The sequence below is a fragment of the Schistocerca nitens genome, chromosome 3 (genome assembly GCF_023898315.1).
Source record: "Schistocerca nitens isolate TAMUIC-IGC-003100 chromosome 3, iqSchNite1.1, whole genome shotgun sequence".
Taxonomy (NCBI): domain Eukaryota; kingdom Metazoa; phylum Arthropoda; class Insecta; order Orthoptera; family Acrididae; genus Schistocerca; species Schistocerca nitens.
Window position 1 is genome coordinate 897,428,524 of NC_064616.1, and position 25,776 is coordinate 897,454,299.

The window sequence follows — 25,776 nt, forward strand, 5'->3', positions numbered from 1 at the left end:
TTAAATATGGCTTGAGCTTTAAGATACTTCAATTTCGTAGGCCGTTTCACTTCTAAATACTATCTGCTCTTGTTCTTCACTAATAAACACCTCACAAACAGTTGATGTATTCGTGTCCAATATACTGCTAGTTATTAAAGTCTTATGTGATGTCACACCCTTCTTTGCACTTTATACATGTGTTTGTATGTATTTCATTTCCCTTCACCTGTAGTAAAATTTCTGTCATTTTTACTGATATTATGGAATGCCTATATCTCACAGTTCATCGGGCATTGAGCATCATTTGTCATGTTACTGGCCTGATTTTGGGTACATCTTAAGCCTCATGGAAGTTCATCTTCTTTGACCTTCCTCCTACAATTATGTGATGTTATAAACTGATTTTAAGCAGACCTGCACAGCAGTGTTGAACTTAATTTTTCTTTCTATTCACATTTATTGACACTAAGCTCAATATTGACGTATGGCTAGCGTCATATTAATACAGATTTTGTCAATCAGCCAGTAAGTTACGCAGACTATGAGTGGCTTCATAAATTCACAAGTGGCAAATGATGGCTACATACCTTTGACCTTAGCAACTGAACCGACTAAATGTTCATCACTGACTAACTACAGATGCATGCATTTTGACTACTGGCCAATGAGCAGCGTAGTGTTTCAATTGAATGGCATGTGAAGGACAGCAATTACAAAATAATAAAATACAAAGCTATTACATTTCAGATTAGGCCTATAATATAAAGGAAACAAAAGTGAAATACAAGATTTAGTTATTGTAGTTATCTTGACTAACTATAAAGTGTATAATCATTAACTAATAAATTTTTGGTTCTATTTTATGATGCAGAACTTTTTGTGTGCACTTGGATTTCCAAAGCTTGCCAAGAATTTTCTGAAAGTTAAATTTTAAAACTGGAATATTTCGAATCCTAACATGTTACTTTAGGAAATTTGTACATTTTTGTAACCAGAAAATTCATAGCTGCAAAACTGGAACAGTAGAATTTTAACACGATTTATTTTAAGATTCAAACATTTTGGAAGACAATAATTTTGTATACATGCTGTATAACTGATCAGTTTTATGGTTCTTGAAAAAGTTAAATGTTTGTTGAAATGAGAAGACTGATTGCTTTTAAATAACAAATGGCAAGCTAGAAACAAAAAATTTCTAGTGGGGTCAAATTTACATGTATCTTAAATTTAGAATATGTCACAAAAATATTTGTAGGAGTCATCAGTAATCTGTAGTCTGAAACGTGAGAATTAAAGTGTAACAAGACAGAGTGTGACTAAGGATTTTGTAATTCCATGTAATGATGTTTTACACATTAGTGGAATGGATAGCTAAGAGAAAAAATATATTGTAAAGGAGTGTAACTGTAGTCAATGGAGCTATTTTATATTGCTACATTTTAACTTATGATATGGTTATGGTGTGCATTCTTGAGGCACAAAAGCCACCCCATTTTAGCAAGGTCCATGATTGATGGGGCTATCCATATTAGAAATGACACATTTTCCAAGCAAAACTAAAAGTAAACCACAAGTTTTGTTCCTACATCCTAATATTCAGTCACTACTGATCTTTTACAGGCCTGCCACTAGATCATGGAAGGAATGTCAAGATACCAGTACCAGCAAATGGAATGAACTGGATTAATTAATCTGAAGTTTTGGTGTCAATGGCAAAATCAAATAGTTTAAAACTTAAATGTTTTAATAGTACACTATAATAAAACAGTCAGTCCAGAATGTAAAAAATATTTATTTATTAATTTTGGTTCCCCTTTCACTCAAAGTTGGGCATCCTTAGATCAGTAACTCTGAAATTAACAAGAGGAGCCAAGTATTATATAGTTATTTACCTTACAAACTAAGATACATGCAACATAGTTACAAAACATGTTATACGTATACCCTTGATGATGTGCAGAACTGGTACACAAAGCTGCTTTACATACTGAAATCTATGTGTCCTCGGGGTCTTCTGTGACGGCATACATGAATAAAACATTCTCAGCTTTCCAGCAGCATCAATTCAAATAAAATCCTCGAGCTTTCGATGACCATCTCTGCCATCGTCATCAGTAGTTCACTGAGTGCTGGGGCTGCTACGGTTTCTTGCTTATATAGGCATGATGACATCATTCAAACATGGCGCCTGCTCCTGGCGCCACATGAAATCACCAGTGTGGCCACGGGCAATAGCTCCGCTAGCTGCCCATGTCGACTTTTGCGCTGGCCACATTGGTCTATCTGATTGGCTGCTGATGATGTCATCATGCCTATATACGCAAGAAACCATAGCAGTCCCAGCAGTCAGTGAACTCCTGACAATGATGGTGGAGGTGGTCATCGAAAGCTCAAGGATTTGGTTTGAATTGATGCGGCTGGAAAACCGAGAACGTTTTATTCGTACTGAAATCTACTAGTCAACAATTGCTGACTAGCATGTGGATGCTACTGGCTGTAACTGCTCCAACCACCATTCCATATGTAATCATTGAGTAAAGCAATGAGCAATTAAATTCTCAAACAACATGCATAGAATTAGCAAGAACCTGATATTGTATAAGCAAACATGATGTAAAGTTGTTTATAATCTGCAAATATGTTTAAACCATTTAAAAAGTAATTAAAAACTTAAAAGTATGATAGCAATTGGTAGAATATAAATAGACTGCCCTCTGGTGTGTGTTGGATAGAATATTTACACTGTGTACTTATTGCCATATGGTGTAACACAGACAATACAAGCAACCAAACAAAGACATGTTGTGCAGGACATAACTAGTTGCCATGAGGACACTTGATTATTCATACTACTGTCCCAGCAATACCATGTCCTGCAAATCCAATGAGCTTGTAGAATGATGTGTGTCCCATCTCATGTTCAGCATTGTGTGGGATTTAATTACAAAACTTTTACATGCACAGAATGACAGTCAATTAATTACAAATCATGAAAGAAATTTTTATAAAATACAACTTTGAGAATTTTTATTTAAAATGTAGAGACAGCTCTACCAAACTGTGGTCTGTAATGTATTTGCAGGAACTATTTACAGTTGCATTTGAATGCAGTGGTAACTAGCATGAAATTTCATCAGGTAAGCACCTAGTATATTAAGTAGGAAACAAATAGTCTCATTTGGAGAAACAAAATGGTTGCACAACCATAATAAACTCTTTAAGTGCCAGAACAGTAAATATCTGCATCATACTTGACCCATTTTGTTAATTTCAGAGTCATCAATCTGAAGATGGTCACTTTTGACTGCAATTGGTTACCACTACACAGTTGCCATTATATAGACTGCCTGTTTTGTTATATCATTAAAGACAGTCACTGACATTCCAATATGACTTCCTGAGTGGTAGCATGGTACTCTGGAAACTTAACTGAAAGCATTATTGTGGTGTGGCAGCACTGAAAAAACTATCTGTATTGCAACAACGCTAGCAGCTGAGAAAAGAAAGCCAGTTATCAAGCTGTGAGGGAAGTGGAGAGCACTCACTGGACTGATCCCTCACTCAACACTATGCAGGCCTTCCTTTTTACTAACATGCAATGCTGGTATAAGGTTGTCTGTTGTAACTAAATTTCAGTAGTAGTCTTGTACTTCGTATGAACATTTTTTGTGTAATAAGTACAAATACCAATATTGAGTCCGCAGCTCATGGTCGTGCAGTAGCGTTCTCGCTTCCCACGCCCGGGTTCGATTACCAGCGGGGTCAGGGATTTTCTCTGCCTTGTGATGACTGGGTGTTGTGTGATGTCCTTAGGTTAGTTAGGTTTAAGTAGTTCTAAGTTCTAGGGGACTGATGGCCATAAATGTTAAGTACCATAGTGCTCAGAGCCATTTGGACCAATATTGAGTAGAGGATGTATCAAGTGACTTACAAAACTGAATCATGAAATCCTAAGTAAGTTGAAAGTCTGTTGAGTCTGGGACACACTGACAACATTGAAAGTCAGTGCATTACTTGCAGCATTTGTGTACAGTGTGTATGTGATTGGTAAGTATATTGGAAAGTACCAGAACTACTTGAGACAAATTGGTTAATAAATGTAATGTAAGTAATTTTACCAACTATTGGAATGAATTATGGTGGATACCATGGGACACTAACCATTGTGGTTGTCAGGTTGGGGCTGTAGAGGCTGTTGGTGGCTCTGTGCACCTATGAGCAGGGTCTGATTGCTTCAGATGAGACACACAATCGTTTTCTCAGCTAACAGTAGGGCACTGATATTGTGAGCCTCATAGATTATGTCTGTCAATAAAATTCTGTCCATTTTTTGGTGCTTGCAGTGGTCTGGGAAGTTTTCTGTGAAGTGGAATGCATAAAATGATCTTACATGCACTGTGCATCAAATACAACATGGTATTTTCAGATCATTCTCATTTATTTACTTAATGTGTGTGAGCTTATGTGAAGTGCTTTTGCAAACCAAATTATTAGATATCCTCATTGGTATTTAGATGTATTTCAAACAATAGATGTTTGCCATAGTTGTTCTGCATCTACACTCCATGCCTCAGTTGTGAGATTGGGTTACACAGCTGTGGGGTATTGCTTGCAGGCTTGGATAAATAGTTCTCACACAAAACTCAACCATATCATGCAGCTTATAGCTGGTACAGTCACACCTATACCCACTTTCTGGCTACCCTACTTAGCTCACAGAGTTCCTCCATCTCTGCAGCAGGAAAGAGCATTTATATGGGAGTACAAAAAACTATAGAAAAGTTCTCACCTCCATGTTCACACAGACATTCCAACCATCAGTAAAGGAAAGCTTCTGTCTCATCATGCATATCTGGAAACAGCAACAATGTTAATTGGCAATAACTTTAATACTAATGAATGCTTGAGACTGTGGAAGTCACCAGAAGAACATCTGTGAACACACAATGAAATGCAGCATTATTCTGTGGTGATGAGCACACAGACAGTCTGTTTTACTTTTTGATTTTTATTAGTAGTCTTTCTATTGACTTAGAATTTTCAGTTATTTTTGTTCGAGCATAAGGAAATAAAAAAATTATTGCCTGATTACTATGTTTTATCTCTTTTATCAACCACAGGTTATCTCCATCTGCTAATGAGATACAACATAGTAATCAGGCAATAACTTTTTATTCCCTTAAGCTCGAACACCAAAAACTAGAAAATTTTGGTCGGTATGAAGTATACTAATAAAAATCAAAGAGTAAAGAGGATTGTCTGTGCAGTCATCGCCACAGAATAATGCAGCATTTTATTGTGTGTTCACAGATATTCTTCTGGTGACTCCCACACAGTGTATTGAATTCCTTTTTAGATGAGCAAATGCAGCATATAAAAGGAGCTGAGAACCTAATAGTGGATTTCCTGTCTCAGTTGTAATCAATGTCTCAGGCTATTGACTACAAGGAGTCAGCTGCTGTGCAAGAGACAGTCCAACAACTCACCGAATTCCACTGCAACAGTACGTCTGTGGCAAATACGACCTGCTGGTGAATGTTCACAAGTTTAGTGTGACGTATCACTGCGAAAACTGAGACGTTTTGTAGCTACAAAATTGCGACGGCAATTATTTGACACCATCCATGGACTGGCTCATCAGGGAATAAACGCCAGTGTGAAACTGATAACAGACAGATTCGTGTGGCCCAATACAAATTAGGACTGCCACAGTTGGGCAGATACGTGCTTAGATCATCAGAGGGCCAAGGTTGGACGACACGTGTTCAAAGCGGTAGTAGACTTCCCACTTATAACCAACATTTCATACATGTGCAGCTGGACGTTGTGGGACCTCTATTGCTGTCGGAAGGATATCATTATCTCCTCACTGCACTGGACCACTTCACCAGATGGACGGAGGCGGTTCCATTATTGGACATTTCCGTGGAACAATGGTGTCGGTATTTCTTTCATTGTGGACTGCATGTTTTAGCTGCCCTTTACATGTCCCCACAGATCAGAGGCATCAATTACAATCAACCCTGTTCTCAGAATTGATCAAACTCTGTGGTTTTCACCATCATCATACCATGGCTTACCACCCAACAAGCAATTGAATGGTGGAATGCCGGCATAGAACATTAAAAGATGTGTTAATGTGCCATGCGCAGTCTTGCTCATCAGCTTTGCAACTGGTTTTGTTAGCCTTTGTACAGAATTAAAAGCTGATTTAGGAGCATCCACTGCAGAATTGGTTTACGGTGAACCCTTAAGACTGCCCGCAGAATTCTTCACCATTCAAACCAGAGCACAAAACACTGAATTGCCTTATGTACTGCAAACAGTGCAAGACCATATGGCCAGACTTCACCCATCCACTGTCTCAAGACATGGGGCAGTAACTATATACATGTACATATCTGATGCCTCTGATAGATGCTGTCAAGTCACCGCTGCAGCCCCATATTCTGGGTCCTATACAGTTCTCTTCTGGGATGAACATACCATCCATAGAGATTAAAATGAGAAGGCCCAGTTGGTATCATTGGAATGCATAAAACCTGCACATATGTTACCGACCGAAGAGGATGTACACACTGAACATGATGTGTCATCTTCCACCCCACTGGACTTGGATGACACTGTCTTGGCACCACAAGAGGAAGTAACACCATAAATGCTGTCACCTTGCAGTGGTAGGTGCTGGTGCTTGAACTCGCAATCAGTGGTGCCTATCACTGACCACTGTCACCTTTTGGTTGAATGTAGTGTGATGTCCATTGTGTCACCTTGTTTCGGAAGTGACGATGATACCAGCAGATACATTCCTTAGACATTTTGCCATCTTCCTTACTCTTTTTGTACGTGGCTGGTTTGCCTTAGAGCAACATCGATATCAGTCACCGCAAGTCATCAACGTGATTTCATAGCTTGTCCAGTTGTTGAATAATGTCAATTTGTTGGTGTCATTGTATCGCTGCAGCTTCCTGAATGTCTGTACTGCTGTGTTTGAACATCACAGATAATATAAGCCCTGCACCTAATGAGACATAGACCCCATCAGTTAGTGAGAGCAATGATGAAATATCACATATATCGGAAAGCACCACAGCCATTCTAACTGCCTCTGGCAACTGTACATGCCATACATGTTGCAATGTCATATCTGGCAACTCAGAGTTATCGACTAAGCTTCACAGGTGCCGCCAAAATTCTGAAGGTGACTTATCTCCTCTCTTTTCACCATGTAGTGCTTGTGGGGTACATTGTTCCACTGGTCGACCTAACTGCTCAAGGAGTAGCTGTTTAAAATGAGAATATTTCCACATGGCAGGCAGGCAGAGTATTATATCTGTGCTGATCATTGCTGTTTTGTTATCAAGCACACTAACAGCAATCAAAAATTTGGTATCTTTGTTTACAATGCCATGGTGCTGGAAAGTTAGACTGAGCATTTCAAGCCATAATTCCAGTTTATCAGGAATGGACTGAGGTGGGTGTATCTTCATGTTGCTAGTGTTATCCACCAAACAGCCATTCCTTGATGCAATAGATAATTTCACACAGGAGAAAGTACCAGTATCATTGCCAGCACCAGAGGCTGAAGAAGTTCAAGCAGTGCCTTCAGAACACACAATAGCTGGACATTGGGTGAAATATAAATACCCCTACATTCCCAGAGGTGTGGGGGCTGTGTGGGAGTCATCAGAAGAACATCTGTGAATATGCAATGAAACACAGCATTATTCCGTGGCAATGAGTGCACAGACAACATGCTTTACTCTTTGATTTTTATCAGTATTCTTTGTACTGACTTAGATTTGTCAGTTATTGGTGTTCGAGCTTAAGGAAATAAGAAGTTATTGCCTGACTATTATGTTGTGTCTCTTTAGTAGATGTAGATAAGCTGTAGTTGGCTAAAAGAGACATTTGGCAGATTAATGTTACAATGGAACAACTTAAGGTGCCCTGCTCATCAACCAAACCTGCTGGCTTTGAATGTAATAAAAGATCTGGTCAGCTCTTGATTGAATAAGAACCAACACTGACAGGTGTCAATTCTCTGCACAAGTGGAAGAAAGTAAGTTCTCCAGGTTGTGACTGTCATACTGAAAAGCAAACAGTTCACCATATAATTCCACAATGTTCTCTGAGAGCTTTCCCTGGGTATCCAATAGAGTTCTTGGTGATGATGGAGAGATCAGTACGTTACATTCATGGTCTGGATATTAGTTTGTGTTTTAGGCAACTGCAAACAAATAAATAGATAAATAAACTATTTTTTTCTTTTACTGCAGTGGGCATGTCATTTATATAAGATAAGGAGCAGAGATCCTAGTCCTGAACCACGAGTTACTCCATATTTTACTTGCAGAAAATCAAAGTAGACATTTTTCTCAGCATTTATGCACGTGTATTTTATTTCAGCACACTACTTGTACAATTACATTCCAACAGGCTGTGTCTCACATCAGGTTTTTGTTGTATGGCACCAGTGCCCCAAGGAATTTTTCACTGCAGGGAGGAATAAAAAGTGAAAACCGATGTGAACAATAACAGTTATGTATCTTAATGTGAACAGGCATCTGATTATAAACCTCTCAGTTCAAATCGGCAACAGCACTATTTATGTGAATAAATAGAATTATTAAAAGTGGTTGGTTGCTGTTTCCTTCTCTGCAAGAATTAATCTCTATTTTGTACACAGCCATAGTCTTAAAATGTCAGTTTTTGACAAAGTGGTGACATGAACAGTGTATTTGTATGAAATTTCAACTCTCCATTACTCTCACAATAATTCCTGAAACTGTTACTCTTGCAGATGACATATGTCATCCACAACATAAATTATTACTTACTTTTTGTAGGTAAGTATTCTAGATTAAATCAAATTAACTGTTATTAGTTTCAATACACCTAAAATTATGAATATGAAAGTTGAATTGACTCTAGGAGATCAGAAAAGTAACATACACCTACTTTGTTTCAAATCATAGCAGCAATGCTTGTATGGATGACCAGTTCCCTCCAACCTTTAATAATGTTTCATAAACAATGCAACTCCACATAAAAGAAAGCCAGTGATGGCTGAAGCTAATGGAGCTAATGGAATGGTACTGGAAATGGAAAAAACTTATTCCAGCCTGGTCAGAAAGAAATAGAGTTGGAAAATCATGTGGATGACAAGTGTTATCTGTGCAGGCAATAGAGGGATGAATGTGGCAGTACTTTATTGCTATATAACTGTGTGCCATGATGTTTGATAATCAGCTGTTGTTCTACATTTTAAAAGTAACTGTTATATACTAGTCATTAATGTGGGATCATTTATTTTTCATTAAGTTCTTTGTTACTGTGAACAAATACCACTGGATCCATTTCTCTATAGATGATGTCTTTACATTCCTTTCGTATTTGTCCTGCAATTTTGTGTGTCACTATTTGACATTTTTGTTTTTGATATGACTTACATTATTATTGGTGTATACTGTTTAACACAGTTAATAAAAACAGGAATTGTGGTTTGGTTTCAGTATTCATAAAAGCTTCTCTTTGTGCTGACCACACACCCCTCCTATCCGCATCCTCATCTGAGGATGACATGGCGGTCGGATGATCCCGATGGGCCACTTGTGGCCTGAAGATGGAGTGCTATTCTCTTATTATGGCACAATATTTTTACTCCTACCATGATTCATTAATCTGAATACCTTACGCAACTTGTTACTTATGTTTGTTTGGGGAAATATCAATCTTTTTATTTATATTTACTTTATCAACTTTGTTTGTGTATTACAAATTTTTGCATTTGGGTCCCCTGTTACAAAGTATCTACAGAATTATTAAAATAATATGTGAACACTACTGTACCAATTCTGCCTCCAGTGCTGCCAGTGGGACAGATTCCACACTACCATGGCGCATGCGGAGTCAGGAATGGATCAACAAATTGAACTTTGCAAAAAACAACATTTTACTCAAACTGTAGATGCACAGTGATTTCTTTTCAAAAAATTTACTGTCCAGCTCAACCACACTAATGTTTTAACAAACTTTTTGGTTTTAGGCATTGTCAGCTTTTTGTTTAGAAATTAGTGTGATTGTGTTGGACATAAACTATTTTCATATTTCAACTTCACTTACTGGACAATGACTATACATAGCAAAAGCTGCCATAGTGTGACCCATGACCCTCAGGTAATTTGAAATATCCCCATGGTTGCTAAGGCAGAGCAACAGTGGCTAGCAGCATCGGCATCCTCGCTCACCAAGTAGTATGTCAGCTTTGCCATCAAAAGATGAGGTGGTTGGGTATTGCACATTGCCAAAGACCTATGGTGGTTAGTAGAAAAGACACTGGCACTTTGAGTGAGATGCAGACACTTTGAGTTGAACTCCGAAGTGCTCTTGCAGCCACTCAGATAATGCATCTGGCAATGGTAGCCACTGATCGAATTCACCACAGCATATCCTGTTCAGGGCCTAGAATCATCAGGCCTCACTGATGGCTCATATACCAGTGACCCTATTTAGCAGTCCATTTTTTTGTGTGTTAAGCCCTTCTGTGACCATATCAACTCATTTCAGTAAAAATCATTAGCATGCAAGGAGAACTTTGAAGGTCCACAAATTCTGTTTTGATTTACTGAATCAAATTGATAATTGGTCCTCAATGTCATTTTAAATTGTAAATGTGATATTTAGTATTTAGATTCCTAAGGCAAATCATAATTCTGGCGGACGTAGACCTTCACTGATGTGGTTAAGTATCATATTTCAAGTTACCATAAAAAAAAAAAAAAAAAAAAAGGCAGCATGAGCTGAAAGTACAAGTTCGTGTGGAGTGTTTCTGTGTGAGGAAGAGCTTCATGTACATCTTTGACTCTCTAACCTACTCATTCATAGTGAGATAAAAGTAATTTTCAAAATTGTTCTGTGAACCTCTTTGGTGAACATTGATATGGTGTGTGAAAATAATTATCAATAACTTAAGAATATAAAAAAGTATGGTGAATTATCATTGTGAAGCATAATAACTCACAACACTTGTAACATTGTCTTTTCTTTATAGTTTTATTGATTTTTTTGTTGGTTCAGTATATCGGGAAGTATATTCCCTGTTTGAAGAGAAGAGATCCAGTATCGTTAATTTGGATATGCATTAACATTAACATGATTTTCTGTGAAGCTTTTTCTCTTGATTATTTTGATCATATAATATACAGTTTTTAAGACCACATCACATCACACAAAATCGTGAATTACAAAAAAACTTTTATATAAACATGTCTGCCTTAACATTCCATTGACAGTCTATACTTCCTTTTCAACAAAAACTACTAAAAATACACCAGAAAGACAAAGAGATCAGTGTTATATTTTGCTGTATGAAGATGTTGTTTAAACTTGAATCATACAAGCAAAGACAATTTTATGTGTAATTAATACTTTTGATAATTGAAACTATAAATGTTACAAGTGATCTTACATAATTGTAAAAATAATAATAATAACAATAGTCATAATGGATGCTGTTCAAATTCTAAAATAAATTTGACATGTTTCCAGTATTACAATGTTCTGTCTAAAAAAAACTTTTCATTACATGTTTTTACATTTGAAAACAACAAATTATATTTTACTATCTGGTTAAATGCAATAAAAAATCAAACTTTCTTTTTTACATGAAAAATGTTATTGAGTTGGGTAGTGCCTTTACTGAATGCATCAGCTTGTGTATTAAAAATAAATGTGTGTACCACTGATCACTTTCATTATAACTCTTATATATAATATGATACCAACACTGTAGATGGCCATAGTGGAGCAGTACGTTTTTATTTTGTGATGTGTGGTTATATTTAAATATTACACACAGTTTTGTTTATTATTCTATCATTTCAAAGCACCTCAGACATATGGATGTAGATCTACAACCTCTAATAAAATGACTACAAAACATAAGTATATCCATGGTAGTTGAGGATTTGAGCCATTACCAAATGGAGGCACAACTTTGTGACAATTACTGACGATAGGTAAGTCTCAAGTGGCATCTGATCTCTATGAAAAAGTAAAATACTCCAAATAAGATTCCACAAAAAATGAAAAAATACATATTACTGGTAACCATAGGATGAGTTTAAATTCATGCATTGGTGATCATCGTATGCCAAAACTTGAACATTTGTCCTGTCCAATCAGATAGGAATAGCATAAATCTTTTACTGTCTGATTATTACTGATGACTATACTGATGTACCAGTGAATGAAGAATTTGGGCACGCATTAACAGTAAAAAAATTAAGACAATGATTAATTCATCCTAAGCCTATGGCCTGTGGTGTGGCAAACATATCTGCTGTTTGACATGGTTATACAGAAACCATTTAACAAGATCTTCTTAATCGGTTAAAATTCTTTGATGACATATTAGATTTCTGCAGAGGGATTGGGAAATCTAGTAATACTTCTTGTGGAAACATTGCCTTTCTGGAAGAAATGAATCTTTGGCACTTCAACATTGCATTTTCTAGGCCGCAGAACAGATTCCAATGGCATACAAGTTCAAATAAGGACACTGAAGCAGTATGGTATGCTCCTTAGCAATGCCATAAGAAGAATTACACCCACTCCTACATAAAGCTACATACTACCCTTTCTGTATTACATAAAGAACAACAAGAAGCAGTCCACTGAGAGGTGCACTTCTGACGGACACTTTTACATAGGCAACAACTGTAGAAAGAGAGTATTATGACTTCAAGAATATGGTACACTAATTTGTTCACAAGTTCTGATGTTTGATGATCTTGCCCAACCACTAGTGCTAACAAGATATGTAAATACAATAGGAGTGGTTATTGTTTCGGTGTATCAACTGAAAGATGACAAAAAATGACCAAAAATTGCCAACCATACATTAAACGTTACTGAACAGCAGTATACTCACAATAAGAAAGAGGTATTGCCAATTGTATAGGCTGCACAAACATTCCTCTATTAACAATTTGCTTGTAGTTTTATGCTGACAGCAGAGCATAAGCCTCTCACACAACTTTTACATCCAAATAAATAATTACCAGTATTATGTGTTAGTAATATGACAAACTACACTGATTACCTTTTTCCTTTCCATTTTGAGGTTGAATGCTAACCCAAAAAGTACAACACATATACAAATTACCACTCTCATGAGGCATTACCCAAAATAATGCAAGCTGTTCACAAAATGGCATTTAAAGGTGAAATAGCTCATTAAGAATTTGACAATTCATATTATGCCAAATATGATAATGGTCAGTATGGGAGGAATAATATGGTTTAGGAGGAGCCTGATTTTGGTTGGATTGTACAACTGCTGGTGGCAGGAAGGAACTTCGTATGTGGTGAATACAACCCTCAGAAGCTAAGAATGTGTTAGTAGCTGTCTGCATACTGTTTGAGCATTCCAACTACACTATGGTAAACAATTCAGAATGTTCTACATACAAGTTATGAAGGATATGTCACCATGATGGTCACTGCTCACTGCTACATTTACTGGGATAGTACTCATGCAGTTATTGAACAAGTCACAAAATCTTGCAATTAGTGTGATAGGCACAAACATTTTACTCAAAAATTTTGAATCCATCATTGGGAGTATCCTAAAGGACTATAAACGGAGATACAAATATATTACATAGTACAACCTGGAGATACAATATTATTCAACATTGCTAATGCCTACAGTAATGGCTGGATGTGAGAGTAGCTCTCTCAACCACAGCTATTTCACCTACTGCAATACTAGATGATATCATCCCTTCATATTGAATTCCTGTCACAATTGTTGTAGATAATGAACCGCAGCCAAAGGCTTCGAAATTCAAGAGATATCTACAGCTGTGTAGAGTAGAATTTCACAAATATCCAGTGATAATGTTATGTGCAGATGATTAAAGATGCTTTTCACATGATGTCTATGATGGCAGGATATTTACAAGTATCTTTTAAAATTTCTACAGTAATACAATAAAAACCTTGTACTACAAGAGGACAATTACTTTCTCAGTTGTTTCTTATTATGGAGAAGGTAGTTAAGGACCTGAAGATGGAAATAAACTTTCTATCTTTGCTTACATTGTAATTAATATATGTTAATGCATGTTGTACATGTTACATTTTCCAGAATATTATTAAGTGTAAAACCTATTTTACCCCAGATGTTATTAGAAAACGAAGATGAAAGTAATCTCTGCAACTCTACTTAGATTTTACTTAACATATATCAATACATGTTACATTTTCTAGAACATTATTAATTAAAAGAACTAGTTTATCCCAGAAATTATAAGAAAAATTTGCACATGCTTATTATTACATTCTCTTCAACTATGGTAATTTGGTAAACATGGTTATCCTTAAATAAGGAATGTCATATGCAGTATGTTATTCAACAGCAGTAGCCTACGTAAGAGGACCAGTGTCACCAAGATAACAGCATAATATCTTTGAAAAACAGCACTGCACGATGCCTGCACATCCTTTCACACTGAAATATTTTAATACCGGTATTCAGTTACATAGAATACAGCAATAAAAGTTTAACTTTCTCAGTACATGAACAAGAAACCACACATGGCATATAGACTGTTACTTCCTCTTCAGCTGTGGTAATTTGTTAGCTGCTGATTTCTTTAGCTGGCGCAGTTCAAGTGCAATACAGTGCTCCGCACACTGTACCTAGAAACATTCATAAACAGTAGTATCACTATAGTGAAAATCTTTATTCCAAACTTTAGTACACCATGGCACCAAAGTTTTTCATGAGGCACAACAAAAGACTTACATTTCACAAATTTTACATGTTAAAATGAATCATTCAGCACATATTGCAAACTGATCAACACTAATATATTAATGTCAGCATTGAAATGGAATATCATGTGTTGAGGGCCTCCCATCAGGTAGACCAGTTGCCTGGCAAAAGTCTTTTTAGTTGTCACCACTTCGGTGACTTGAGTGTCAATGAGTATGATAAGATGATGAAGACAACACAACACCCAGTCCCTGAGAGGAGAAAATCTCTGACCCAGCTGAGAATTGAATCTGGGCCCCTCGAATGGCATTCTGCCATGCTGAACACTCAGCTATGGAGGTGGAAAATGTCAGCATTTAATCACATGTATCAGTGTAAGCTGATCATTGACTTTCAACTGAATCACTTATAAGTGTTTGAAAAGAAGTTGCTCATGTCCTGACCTTTTTGTTTAATAGCAAGTAACTGTCACATGCAACTGTTGACAATGGCTGATAGCTGCAAAACGCTTTTCACAATTGGAAAGTGGTGTACAAACATAGACAGCATACACACAGAAAATTGTTTATTGAGAATGAAAAGATTTAAGTTGTTTGAAATAATAGACAACAAAAATGTTAGTACCGGTAATAGAAAGTAATGAAGTTTCAAAGCAATGTGTCAGTGTCTATGGCACAGGAAGAAAATACAGACACCCCATGACACAATATCACATTTCTGAATGAATATATTCTACTTTGTTTGCTTAAATAGACCAAGTACATAGCTGTAGTTTTGCTAGCTGTGTTTAATATATCGAGTACACCAATTGTTATCAATATGAATACAGTTTAACGCAGTTAAAAAAACAAGCTTTCTTTATCTATGGATTATGTTTGAACACTGTGGCTATAGATCACAAATACAAATTATTTAGGAGCAAAGGAGACCACTCACCAAATAGCAATGTTGACTCATCAACAGGCACATCAATAAGAAAACACAAATGGTATTCTTCTTTGATAACCAAACCCTTAATGCAGTAGGAGGGAAAAGGAGGGAAAACGTTCCAAAAGGGGCGGGGGGAGGGGGGGAGCGTTGTTACCATCCATGAACAATCAACATCGTGCGCGTGCATAAACCAATTTCCACGTCATGCAACTTAATGTGAAGAATTAAGGTTTCGGTCCATTACTTAATTCTTCACATTAAGTTGCATGACGTGGAAGTTGGTTGATGCACGCGCACTATGTTGATTGTTCACGGATGGTAATGACGTCATTTGTATTTTATTATTGACGCCCGCTTTTAGGAGATATTTTATGTATCTTCATTGGCTTCTATGTAATTATAAGATCATGGAGCTAAGGTATGTTATACATCTTTAACGTTTTCTGATTACGGCTTGGTCAGCCGGTTAGTATTATGGTGATGTAGCGACTATGGTTGCTTCTGCTGCAGATATTATTAGTGCGATTTTATCCGTTGACAATAATGTCGTCAGCATAGCTATCTTTTTAGTTTAGTTGTAATTTCTACCTAATTCTAGGGCCTCCATATTAGCTTGTGGCTGATTTACCATCCGTGCACAAAGTTTTCTATTAAATATGTCTTAATTCCCGCATCATCGGTTTTATCATTTGCTCAATTTGCTATTTGTGAGACAATTTTTGGCAATCAGTTAGGTCCCAATCTGTATTAACTTTGTAATCCCGCTCCTATGCATAAGAAGAGCATTTCCTGGCCATTCGCATGCGCAGTGATTTAGATTGCCGTGCATGTGAGCAGCCTGCGGTGCGTCAGTTCGTGGAGAGCCAGTGACCATCGCACGTTGGCTGGGGTGAGGCAGCACACACAGGGTTGAGATAAGTAATATTATTGACTTGGTACATACGTAACGTGTATTTGTAAAAAAAAAATTTATTGGGTCTTGCCGCTGTAGGTGTTGACCTTAGCCTTTGACTATGCCTATTTAGGCAAGCTGTTTTATATTTGTTCTGAAGAAGGCGTGGTTACCCACGCTGAAACCTAGGTCAACACCAGGTAGTTTGTGCTATTGAGGCAGATTTTTCATAATTATTTCGATATTTACGATTGCTGACGCGCTGCAAAGTTGGAAGTTCAGAGATGTCACTAAACCCACCCAAAGACGTAAATAACCATGCTTGAGCAACGCCTATTAGATGGAGAGGGTCTGACAACTAATCAGCTCCAGTCTGTAGTTCAACCATGCCTGGACGGTCACAGTACAATTGCACCAGGAAGGGAAGTGTCCAGATGTCTCGGAGTAAACCAAAGTGATGTTGTTCGGTCATGGCGGAGATAAAGAGAAACAGGAACAGTTGACGACATGCCTCACTCAGGCTGCCCAAGAGCTACTACTACAGTGGGTGACCGCTACCTATAGATTATGGCTCGGAGGAACACTGACAGCAAAGCTACCATGTTGAATAATGCTTTTCGTGCAGCCGCAGGACGTCGTGTTATGACTCAAACTGTGCGCAATAGGCTGCATGATGCGCAACTTCAGTTCTGGTGTCCATGAAAAGGTCCACCTATAACACCATGCAGCACGGTAAAGATGGGCCCAAAAACATGCCGAATATACCGCTCAGGATTGGCATCACATTCTCTTCACCGATGAGTGTCGCATGAGCCTTCAACCAGACAATCATCAGAGACATGTTTAGAGGCAACCCAATCACGCTGAACGCCTTAGACACACTGTCCAGTGAGTACAGCAAGGTGGTGGTTCCTGATATTTTGGGGTGGCATTATGTGGGGCTGACGTACACCACTGGCGATCATAGAAGGCACCGTAACGGCTGTACGATACGTTAATGCCATTCTTGAACTGATAGTGCAATCATATCAGCAGCATATTGGCGAGGCATTTGTCTTCATGGATGACAATTGGTGCCTCCACCATGTACATCCTTTGAATGACTTCCTTCAGGATAACGACATTGCTCAACTAGAGTGGCCAGCATGTTCTCCAGGTGCGAACCTTATCAAACATGCCTGAGATAGATTGAAAAGGGCTGTTTATGGATGATGTGACCCACCAACCACTCTGAGGGATCTACGCCGAATTTCCACTGAGGAGTGGGACAATCTGGACTAACAGTGCCTTGCGGAACTTGTGGATAGTATGCCACAATGAATACAGGCATGCATCAGTGCAGGAGGATGTGCTACTGGGTATTGGAGGTACCAGTGTGTACAGCAATCTGCACCACCACCTCTGAAGGTCTCGATGTATGGTGGTACGATATGCAATGTGTGATTTTCATGAGCAACAAAAGTCAGAAATGAACTTATGTTGATCTCTATTTTCTGTACAGGTTCTGGAACCCTCAGAACCAAGGTGATGCAAAACTTTTTTTTGATATGTGAATGAGCCCTCATCGCCCCTAATTTTTGCTTACACCTCTTACAGGAGATGAATATCAGCAGCAGTACACTTGTTCTGCAGTCTGTTACAAATGTTGCTTCTAAAACAATCTGATGTCCCTATTCTTCTGTTGAATATCTGCCATAATTAACAATCAATTGAAAATCTGAACAGAAAAACTTACAATGCTGAAAGGGAAATAATGACCTTTATCATGATGACCATGTTATGTATAGAGTATAATACATGAGCAAATTGTAGCCAGACCCATAAGAGAACATTTGTTTGTTACTGGTACCTCCTTTGTACTGGTTATATACAATTAGTGGGTGATTTTAAAGATCAGAACACACATTTTGCCAGGATCAAGGTTCAGTCATTGTCTGAAGCACTTGAAGTGGTTAGTTATGATGATAGTGGCAGTATTCATATATGTGATTGTTAAATGTGTAAGATAGAATGAGCCTGAAAACACCACTCGAGATGGGTAGCCAAAATAGCTATGGGGACCTTCCAAGAGAAAAAAATAGGTTATATTGCAAAATGAGTGATTTTTTTTGGGTCAGTCAGTAGGAAGATCAAGTGAGAAAGAACTATGAATTACTATGTAAACAAAAATGGCATATATACAAAAGAAATAAGAAGTAATATAAAAAATGCAGAGCACAGGAGAAAAGAAATAGTTGTGGGGAAAATGAAGCAAAATAGAACAGAAATAAAATGAGAATTTTAGTATCTATTCTCTGATGCAGTTCTAAGCCTAAAAGATCTTCAGCCTTGAAGTCACGTTTCACTCACTGAAAGACATCTGTCCAATGTACAGGCCTTAACTACCAACAGAACTTTAACTTAGTGACTGGTCATACAATTCATACATAGAAGCATATTTGTCACTTTGTCTGGTGTTGTATAAGGGCTTGATGGACTAACTACCATTTTCACAGACAGTAAGACACTACTCAGCTGGTCCATCAGCCAATGTTTGGTGTCATATGCAAACATATCACTTCCACATAATTAACTATGCCCAAATAAGAAATATTAATAATAAAATAAGACAGTGATAAATTAAAATGTGAGAACAGTGATGAAGGTACTAGCAATAACCAGTATTCATGTCCTGAAATACACTCCTGGAAATTGAAATAAGAACACCGTGAATTCATTGTCCCAGGAAGGGGAAACTTTATTGACACATTCCTGGGGTCAGATACATCACATGATCACACTGACAGAACCACAGGCACATAGACACAGGCAATGGAGCATGCACAATGTCGGCACTAGTACAGTGTATATCCACCTTTTGCAGCAATGCAGGCTGCTATTCTCCCATGGAGACGATCGTAGAGATGCTGGATGTAGTCCTGTGGAACGGCTTACCATGCCATTTCCACCTGGCGCCTCAGTTGGACCAGCGTTCGTGCTGGACGTGCAGACCTCGTGAGACGACGCTTCATCCAGTCCCAAACATGCTCAATGGGGGACAGATCCGGAGATCTTGCTGGCCAGGGTAGTTGACTTACACCTTCTAGAGCACGTTGGGTGGCACGGGATACATGCGGACGTGCATTGTCCTGTTGGAACAGCAAGTTCCCTTGCCGGTCTAGGAATGGTAGAACGATGGGTTCGATGACGGTTTGGATGTACCGTGCACTATTCAGTGTCCCCTCGACGATCACCAGTGGTGTACGGCAAGTGTAGGAGATCGCTCCCCACACCATCATGCCGGGTGTTGGCCCTGTGTGCCTCGGTCGTATGCAGTCCTGATTGTGGCGCTCACCTGCACGGCGCCAAACACGCATACGACCATCATTGGCACCAAGGCAGAAGCGACTCTCATCGCTGAAGACGACACGTCTCCATTCGTCCCTCCATTCACGCCTGTCGCGACACCACTGGAGGCGGGCTGCACGATGTTGGGGCGTGAGCGGAATACGGCCTAACGGTGTGCGGGACCGTAGCCCAGCTTCATGGAGACGGTTGCGAATGGTCCTCGCCGATACCCCAGGAGCAACAGTGTCCCTAATTTGCTGGGAAGTGGCGGTGCGGTTCCCTACGGCACTGCATAGGATCCTACGGTCTTGGCGTGCATCCGTGCGTCGCTGCGGTCCGGTCCCAGGTCGACGGGCACGTGCACCTTCCGCCGACCACTGGCGACAACATCGATGTACTGTGGAGACCTCACGCCCCACGTGTTGAGCAATTCGGCGGTACGTCCACCCGGCCTCCCGCATGCCCACTATACGCCCTCGCTCAAAGTCCATCAACTGCACATACGGTTCACGTCCACGCTGTCGCGGCATGCTACCAGTGTTAAAGACTGCGATGGAGCTCCGTATGCCACGGCAAACTGGCTGACACTGACGGCGGCGGTGCACAAATGCTGCGCAGCTAGCGCCATTCGACGGCCAACATCGCGGTTCCTGGTGTGTCCGCTGTGCCGTGCGTGTGATCATTGCTTGTACAGCCCTCTCGCAGTGTCCGGAGCAAGTATGGTGGGTCTGACACACCGGTGTCAATGTGTTCTTTTTTCCATTTCCAGGAGTGTATGATGTATACGGAACCTGAACTGATCTCAAACGACTATAGATACATACAAGTATTCATTGCACAACTTAGTGCTAAATAATAACAGAGAGAAAAATATTTCTTTTTGTAAAAGACAAATACATGTAAAAGAACAGCCTCAAATAACAAACATAATGAAGGGGAATTAGAGAACAGCACAAAGCACTTAAAGGGAGGTTTTTTGGTAGTCGGGGACTGTATGTTCCAAAATATTACTGTTTCCAATGGGAAACTAAATATATTACCTACAGTTATGGCACATCAATTAAAAACTCATATTCAAAACTGACAGACAGGCTGAGAATACAAAGAAATATGAGGGTCACTCCAAAAGAAATGCACACTATTTCTGTAAAAATACCATTTTCATTCTGCATGTGTGAAAGTTTTACAATGTGTAGATACATCCTTCTTGCTTGTTTTCAAACTTAGTTCAACCTGTTCCCGTGAGTGGCGCCGTCACAGCATGTCTTCAAGATGGCTGCTACACTTGACATTCATCGAAAGCAACATGCTGTCATAGAATTCCTGTGCTGTGAAAACAAGACAGTGGGAAACATCCACAAGAGGTTGAAAAAGGTGTATGGAGATGCTGCTGTCAATCTCAGTACAGTTAGTCGGTGGGCAAGTAAGTTATGTGATGAAAGCGGGCACAGCAATATTGAGGATTGTCCTCGCAGTGGCAGGCATCATATTGCACACACTCCAGACAATGTGCAGAGAGTTAACGAATTGGTGACTGCTGACAGACGCATCACACTGAATGAATTGTCACGCTACGTTGGGATAGGGGAAGGAAGTGTTTGCAGAATACAGAAAGTGTTGGCGTTAAAAAAGGTTTGTGCCAGGTGGGTTTCCAGCATGTTGACAGTGGCTCACAAAGAAACAAGAAAAACGGTATGCAGCAAACTTTTGGAACAGTACGAGAATGGTGGAGATGAATTTCTTGGAAGAATTGTGACAGATGATGAAACTTGCATCTATCATTTTTCACCAGAGATGAAGAGGCAATCAATGGAGTGGCATCATGCAAATTCACCCAAGATAAAAAAAAAATTCAAAACCACACCCTCTGCTGGAAAAGTTATGGCTATGGTGTTTTTCGATTCCGAAGGACTCTTGCTTATGGACATCATGCCAAGTGGAACCACCATAAATTCTGATGCATATGTGATGACACTGAAGAAACTTCAAGCTCGACTGAGTTGTGTTCAACTACATCACCACAAGCAGGATGTTTTGCTGTTGCACTACAATGCACGGCCACATGTCAGTCAAAAAAACATGGAAGTGATCGCAAAACTTGGATGGACAACACTGAAACACCCGCCTTACAGTTCTGACCTGGCTCCATGTGACTATCATCTCTTTGGGAAACTGAAAGACTCTCTTTGTGGAACAAGGTTTGAAGATGATGACTCCCTTCTGCATGCTGCCAAACAGTGGCTCCAACAGGTTGGTCCAGAATTTTACCGTGCGGGTATACAGGCGCTGGTTCCAAGATGGCATAAGGCAGCTGAGAGGGATGGAAATTATGTGGAGAAATGAAAATATTGTTCCTAAAGGATGTATCTACACACCGTAAACCTTTAAAACATGTAGAATAAAAGATGGATCTTAAAAAAAATAGTGTGCATTTCTTTTGGAGTGACCCTCGTATTATAAATAAAATTATCATTCATGTGGACACAAATGCAGTCCAAAATTACAGTGAAGAACAAATTCCAAATGACACTCAAAACATGAATGGGGTGGTAACAAATGCATTTCCAGGATTTAACTTGGGGATCTGTGGTAGTGTTGTAAAATGATGCTCAGTGACAAAAGTATAGGAGAGAAATGTGACATGCTAGGCACAATATGTATTGACCCTGATAAATTCCTGTGGGATGAGTGTTTAGCGAAAATCTGCATGCAGTTATACAGGCAACATTTAGCAAAATGTTCAGTGACTTTCATAAAATACAACTGGGAAACTTGAATATAATGGGAAGGAACTAATATCAAAAAGAAAAATGTAATTAGCAACTGCAGCAATTCACATACAACAGTATGCAAAGGGACTGCAGATGAACTTAATTTGAGACTGCTATTGTAAAACTGTACCAGTGTGTTAGAGATAGTGGTAAAACCCTGGTAGGTGTTACAAATATATGAATGCCATGTTGTGACTGGTATGGAGTCTTAGTTAACAGATAACATACTTAGAAGTGAGATTTTTCCACTCAGGTTTGCAGTCAGAGGCACAGAAGACTATACAGAGGAGGGAGATGCTTTATCACAATTATAGAAGGATACCACTTTTCACATTGTTAAAGTATTACAAAAATAAGAAGTCCTTGGAGTTAACTTCTGTGGAAGGAACATGAAGAAAGTGAGGGTGGTTGGAGTTTACTGTACAAGCATGACATGGGGTGGGAAAAAGTGCACAGAAAAATTACTGAAACTCATGATCAGGTTATTAGAATTTAAAACTGCCTAGGATAAATTGGAAAGGAGATGGGGGGGGGGGGGGGCAGGGGGGATAAGCACCAATAAGCAACAGATAACAAACACTTGGGTGTAAGATAGACATTTCAATTATGTAGTGATGTACTGTAAAACTTGAATCACTGAACAGAAGCAGTGGAGAGCATCAGGGACTAAAAGTGAGCTATAATGGAAACTCGTGGGACTGGAAAGTTGGCACTGTGATCCCTATCCACAAAGGAGGTGATCCAATTGAAGGAAACTGTAGGCCAGCTAGTCTAACATCAGTGGTCAGCAATATTATGGAAATGCTAGTTCCTAAGTATATCTATACAATAAAAAACACAATCCAATGGCTTAAGGAAACTCAGCATGTATTTATGAGACAATACTTTTGTGAATCAAAATTTGAAGTACACATTCAAAATGTAGTACACACAGTATATGTGGTGGGTGGGAGAGGCAGAGGGCAACTTTGGACCTACCAAAGTGGAGGTACAGTCAAGTCCACAACAGGGAAGTGTCGTGGGTCACGTGCTGTTTATAATATGATGAATATGAATTTTATAGATACTGGGATTCCCACTATAATAACAGTATTTGTAGATGATCTGAGGGTACATAGTAGAATTATGGAATTGTGAGGATGTTAGACACTCTAGAATGACCTTTCAACTATAGAAGTGGTTAAAAACAAGTGGGACAGTCACCAAGGTAAGTAAAAGTGAAATAGACAGTTTCTGCTGCAGATAATCCAATACAACATTTATGTACAGTATAAATTAAGACAGAGATAATCTTGAATTTGATTGCAATATTCATTTACATCTGTATTTGTCAGGGGCAGTTAGCAAGTAATGAGAATCTTGAAGGGATGTTCAAGGAAGGTGAAGCAAGAGCTATTCTGTTATTTGGTGTGGTTTCATATGAAGTACTGTAGCTCTGTATGGTATGTATACCAATCATATCTGATTAAATTAGATTAGTTTATGAGGGTGTCCTGAAAGTAACGCATATAAATTTTTATATGAAAACTCATAAAGATATTGAAATAAAACAAAATTTATTAACATTCTACATCTATATTATTCATGACTACATATTTTCCACCCTCTGACACTATAGACCTCTGAATTGATCATGTAACATGACAGTGTGTCGTATAACTACACCAATGGAGAAAAAATTGCAACGCCAAGAAGGGCCTGTGCAACATAAAAAAAAGTTGATAGGCATGATTCTACATTTGAAAGATGATGTATATTAAAATTCCAAATAAGTTGCATGAGAGTGGCTCTAACAGCACCACTATGATGATGCAAATCAGTTTGCTTTAAACACACACTGATACAGCCACAATCTTTAGCTGCGATTGGACATTGTGAGTTGATGTTAGTTAAGAATGCCATTAAGGTGACAAAGATACCATTATCAACATCTCACTGAACTTGAATGAGCTCATGTAATAGGGCTATGAGACGCTAGATGTTCCTTCTGCAGTACTGCAAAAAGACTTGGCAGGAATGCAGCCACTGCCATCATGTTCAGTGTAAGGCTCTGGTGCACCGTACTGCATCTGCAGCAGCAGCTTGAGCAACAGTTGACATGAACTGTTACAAACTGGTAAGTTCAAGAACAGTTCTGAGCCAAATGCCCTGTAGCATGCATTCCACTGACTACAAACCACTGCCATAAGTGACTTCAGTAGTGTCAAGTGAGAGCTCATTGGGGGTCAGGCTGGAAGTCTCTTGTGTTTTCTGATGAAAGCTGCTTCTGCCTCAGTGTCAGTGACAGTCGTGTGTTGGCTAGAGGAGGCCAGCTGAGGACCTGCAACCAACCTATTTGCATGCTGGACGCAATAGATCTACACCTGGAGTTATGGTCTGGGGTGTGATTTCGTATGACAGTAGGGACACTCCTGGAAATTTGTATGTTGATCTAGTTATTTGACTTGTTGTGCTGCCATTCATATACAGCATTCCAGTGGGTGTTTTTCTACAGGATAACAACCACCCACATTCTGCTGTTGTAACGCAACATGCTCAAGGGAGTGTCAATATGTTGTCTTAGCTTACGTGATCACTGAATCCATCTCCAGTCAAGCACATGTGAGACATCATCGGATTACAACTCCAGTGTCATCCACAACCAGCATACCTGTATTGACCAACCAAGTGTAACAGGTGCATAACTCTATCACACAAATTGACATCTGGCACTCACACAATACTGTGTATGCACATTTGCATGCTTGCATTCAACATTCTAGCAGTTACATTGATTATTAATGCACCAGCATTTAAAATTTGCAGTGGATTGTTTCACACTTACATTAACCTGTGACCTTGCAATGTTAATCACTGACATATGTTACTGAGACAAATGTATTACAAATGTATTCTCAAAATTTCATTATTCTACATTAATTATTTTTTGGTGCTGTCTTTTTTTTCTTCAGTGTATGGTGGTGCTTGTGAAACAGTGTACCATAACTGAATTTAAAATCTAAAAATTTGCCCACACATGGAGCACTCTTCCTTTAGCATGCCAGCGCCACACCATACACTAGCACTGAGACACCTGCCACAACCTGAGC